The sequence below is a fragment of the Egretta garzetta genome, unplaced genomic scaffold, assembly GCF_000687185.1.
Source record: "Egretta garzetta isolate BGI_Z169 unplaced genomic scaffold, ASM68718v1 scaffold323, whole genome shotgun sequence".
NCBI lineage: Eukaryota > Metazoa > Chordata > Aves > Pelecaniformes > Ardeidae > Egretta > Egretta garzetta.
This window is the reverse complement of record NW_009259435.1, coordinates 3,258,758-3,263,991: the sequence shown is the minus strand read 5'-3', so window position 1 is coordinate 3,263,991 and position 5,234 is coordinate 3,258,758.

Genomic DNA, 5,234 nt, shown 5'->3' with positions numbered 1-5,234 from the left:
AGTCAATCTGTGTACAAACATAGGAGAAGGGATCTCTTAACACTGTGTAAATCACGTTGGTCACCTTGTCAAAAGCTGAAGATGGTATTTTTTGCTTTGTTTTTATCATAGCACTTTTCTTCCCTCACTGAAAACATCACCTATATTCTAACTCCCACTGTTGTGTTCCTAATGTTTTTATATCCTGTGTATGGTTCTTTATGAACATGTTCTGTTGCAATTTATTTACAACTTTGCTTGTTTTATCCTTTTGACTCCTCATCCAAATTTGTTGTAGAAATGAGTGTGGCCAGCAGGTCGAGGGAGGTTCTCCTCCCCCTCTACTCTGCCCTGGTGAGACCCCACCTGGAGCACTGTGTCCAGTTCTGGGCTCCCCAGTTCAAGAAAGACGAGGAACTCCTAGAAAGAGTCCAGAGGAGGGCAACTAGGATGATAAAGGGACTGGAGCATCTCCCCTATGAGGAAAGGCTGAGGGAGTTGGGCTTGTTCAGCCTGAAGAAGAGAAGGCTGAGAAGGGACCTTATCAACACATACAAATATCTTAAGGGCGGAAGTCACGAGGATGGAAGCAGTCTGTTTGCAGTGGTGTCCAGCGACAGGACTAGGGGCAATGGGTGCAAACTGAAACATAAGAGGTTTCAGTTGAATATGAGGAAGAACTTCTTTACTCTAAGGGTGACAGAGCACTGGCACAGGCTGCCCAGGGAGGTTGTGGAGTCTCCTTCTCTGGAGATATTCAAGGCCCGCCTGGATGAAGTCCTGTGTAGAATGCTCTAGGAGAGCTTGCTTTAGCAGGGGGGTTGGACTAGATGATCTCCCGAGGTCCCTTCCAACCCTTGCGATTCTGTGATTCTGTGTAATGTACAATTAACTACGTATTCGAGGAAATGGAAACTATGAAAGTAAGGTCCTTCAAATTCACGTGCTCTAGCTGTACCAAGCAGTCTGTATAAGAGCAGTGTATTGTGCCCATGTTTGCCTGTAGATACTATTTCCTCTTCAAGTTTATATGTTTTGTCTTTGGGCTGCTCAGTGTTTGTTCAGATCTTTGTGCATTTATGATAATACGCCTATTTTTTAGGACCTGAAGATGATGCTGAATGTACGTGCATGGTAAAGAAGCCTTGTCAGGTTTTGCTGTTGTACTTGAAGAGGGTGCAGGTGTGGTTTAACACTCACACAGCTGTCCTTCCTGTAGACAGAGGCCTGCTGAAATGATGTTTCGCATACATTTGATTTTGTTCTGGTACCTTATGCCATTCTCTCAATGAATGAAATAGTATTTTGAAACAATGGTTTGCATCAAAACAGTCTTGAAAGACTTCTATGAAAATTTGTAAGGGCAGTCGCAGTCTCCACTTATTATGATTAGACATTAATTTAGCACTTTAGCTGGTACCACGTACAATCCTTGTGGACATAGTCTGCTTTACTACTCTGATAGGCCACCACATCACGTAATCTGGTTTTTGAGCTTACTGAGCTTCACCCTGAAAGCAAGTAGGTTCATCATACTGCCTGTTTCTGTTGGGAAGCAGCTGTAAATATCTCCTCTTCAGTGGGAAGCTTTCCTCTTGATTCTAGCCCACATTTATTTAGGGTTAATTTGTATCTATTTATTCTTTTGTCAGTATTATCCTTTAGTTCAAATAGCTCCCTTTCATCCTTGGCATTTACAGAGTGCAGTTTTGTTCCACCCAGCCGTTGTTTTGTTAGGCTAGGTGAGCTCAGCAGCTCTTGTCCCTTCTGATGTTGTAAGCTCCCGTTCATCACTCCCAGCTGAGGGATGCTTCTCTGCACCTGACGTGCTTTCTCTTTTCTCTTATTGACAACTAGAGAACACTGTATTCTACTATTGGCTTGCATGAAGACACCACTACTTTCCCTGCCTCTACTGGAAACAGATGTAGGGGGGTTGGTGCATACAGTGATGGCTTATGGTCATCACCATGCGATCTTAATTCACTTTTCTGCCTCTTCAAATAGATTAATCCTACATTTGGAACAAGGATTCATATTCACATTGAAAGGCCTGTTCTTGGCCATCATATTTAATCCCATTCCTGTCATTTCAGTCTGTGAGTTCATTCATTTCTTCCTCTGATAATCTAGTCCTCCTTTCTGTTGACAGACATGCTGAAGATAAAATGTTGAGAGGCAGTCTTTGGTCACTAAAAAAAAATTAAATCGCTCCCTGGACCAGCGTTCAAGGAATCCAGTACTGAAATATAAGAATGCTGTACAGAACTAAGCCCAGGTCTATCCACATGCATTCACCTAATTTCTGATATACTATATTTCTTACAGACATAACCAATAATCTCTTTTTCAATTATTTTGCACTTCTGCCTTGTGCCTTAGTTGAAAATTCTCCAACTTCTGCTTTTCCAAGGAGGTCTGCTGCATTATTTATTTTTTTTCCTTTTTAAAAAAAAAGAAAGTCTGGTGAAAAAGAAAGAGATTAGGTTTCTTGACAGTTTTAACTTTTCTCCCATTTTCAACTTCCATATCTGTTTCCTTCAAAACTTGTTTCACTTCCTTGTTTTTTAATTAACTTTAGAGTTATGGGTCTGTAGCTGTGTCACCTTTCTCTTCTTTCTTGGTATTGTTTGCTAATCTCTGTGCATATCCCACTGCCATTTTTTGATGAGTTTAGTAAAAATCCCTTTTAATGAATTTATAAGGTATTCTGCGAGAGGATAATCCTGTAAAGGCTGGCTAGACTTTTATGAAATACGCACTCCTAGGGACCTTGGGTTTGAAAGAGGCCTTGTAGTTTTTGTTCTTGAAAGAAATAATTTTGCTAGCAGCCTCCCAGAGGACTTCATTGTTCCCCTGCCCCCATTTCCCTTTGTAAAAAAAATTGACACAACTTTCAATAAGGATGTTTTGCAAATAGGCTTGCCCAATCCCTGCTATAAATGTTCTGAATAATGTAGGCCAAAAAGTGCAGAGAAGGAGTGGCAGGAATTTACAGCTAGATTAGGTTGACGGTATTTCCTCTCTCAGCAAGATGGTCCTAGATTAAACTCTCGTAAATTTTCAATAATTTAACGTAATTATAGCTTTACAGGAAGCGTTGAAACCTTCGCTTTCCTATAGAAGAATCTCTTTTCTGCATTCTTACATCCATCTAAAGTTTGTTGTCCTACTGCAACTCTCTTCTGAGTCGCATGCCTTCCTAGTTGCAGCTCAACATCATGGTAGTTCTTTTGTTCAGCATTTTCGTATTTGAATTTTTGCCAGGTTTTTGCCAGTTTCTTAATGAAGTGACCTTGAACAGTGGTATCTATGTAATGTCTAATAACTTCTCTTGAAAATGGGTGTAGTTGAGAACTGCTTTAGAAAGTAGAAGATTTGCTATCCAGCCTTTACTCTGCTTTTCGAGGCTGGATGACATCTTTGCACGATTTGTGGGAGGATGTGGTAATGGTCACTATACCACACAATACTGAGTTTTAGTGGATTTCTTCCAAACCTGGTCGCCACTGGAAGTGAATCACTGCCCATTGCAACATTGTGGGAATGTGGTAAAAGGTTAGTGATTACACAAAGAATTTAAGCATGAAAAAGGCCTTTTATATTGGTACGAACTTGTATGTCTCTGCAGAGCTGCTTTGATTTCAGCTGGGCTTCTTTAACATGCAGGAACTTACTACAGAGCAGGCTGGAAGAGTAAGATCTCAGGCACATCTCTGTTTTGCTTGTTATGGTGAAATTCATGGGTGTGCAGGAGATGATGTTAAATCAATAAGGAAGTGATTTAAAGAAGGTCTGATAAAAATCAGATGTGATTTTTATCTGGTCAAGAAGACTGGCTCAAAATTGAATTTGAATTTAGAAGAGCTAACTTGTTAAAGTTAACTAGGTAACTGGTGAGACCCCATCTGGAGTACTGTGTCCAATTCTGGGCTCCCCGGTTCAAGAAAGATGAGGAACTCCTAGAAAGAGTCCAGAGGCAGGCAACAAAGATGATGAGGGGACTGGAGCATCTCCCCTATGAGGAAAGGCTGAGAGAGTTGGGCTTGTTTAGCCTGAAGAAGAGAAGGCTGAGAGGGGATCTCATAAATACTTACAAATATCTTAAGGGATGTCACGAGGACAGAGCCAGACTCTTCTCAGTGGTGCCCAGTGCCAGGACAAGGGGCAATGGGCATGAACTGAAGCAGAAGAGGTTCCAGTTGAATGTGAAGAAGAACTTCTTTACTCTGAGGGTGACCGAGCCCTGACATAGGCTGCCCAGGGGCGCTGTGGAGTCTTATTCTCTGGAGACATTGAAACCCTGCCTGGATGATGTCCTGTGCCCCCTGCTCTGGGTGACCCTGCTTGAGCAGGGGGTTTGGACTGGGTGATCTCCCGAGGTCCCTTCCAACCCCTGCCATTCTGTGATTCTGTGATGGGTGCACTTTGTGTGTTCTGAAATAACTTTATTTCCATTTGGGTTTGAATTTTCTGTAAACCTGTAAAGTATGGGGTTTTGTTCCCAGAGGTGCTGTAACGCTTTGGGGTTGTATGTTCATAGTTTGGTAGTTTTCACTTTTCTTTGGGATGGATCTTGGGAAGTAGGAGTTCTGAAAAATAGGTCCTTGAATTAAGGGAGTGATTCAGACGTGGCCTGCTCACTCTTGTTCTTTGTTTTAGAAAGTGAAACTCTTCTGAGAGATTCTGCTGAATCAAAAGCAAAGCCAGAAATAGGTATTTTTGGCCTCTCCATGGCCTCATACGTTGTACTTTTCATTGAGATACTTGGAAAGTAGCGTTTCAGTTTTGTTTATATTTAACTGATGGCGTGTGAAAGCGTGCAGTCTAATTCATGTAAGCAACATTCTGCCTTTTTTAATAGATTTGCTGTTTTTCCCAAATTGCATGTCATTTTATTCCCGTTACGTAACCTTTATTCTCAAAATTATGATTTGTGGGTAGGCTAAAAAGCTGAATCTGCATCCTTTCTGCTGAGAAATGTACCATTTCCGTATGCTTCACTTAAACTTCTCGGTATTTCATTGTACTTTTGCATAGGCCAGGAGAGTTTGGAAAAAAAAAAATAAACCAACATCTAAACCGGAGTGGGAGAGTAGTCTAAAAGCAAACATAAAGTAAGGTTCCTTCGTCTTCCACGGTGCTGGAAGAGTTGTCTTGCACCCTGGTATGGGAGCTAGGCTCTTGGCTTGTTCTTGCTTTCTCTGATCTCTGCAACACGTGCCATTTCTTTGCGTTGCTTCCCAGCTTCAGCA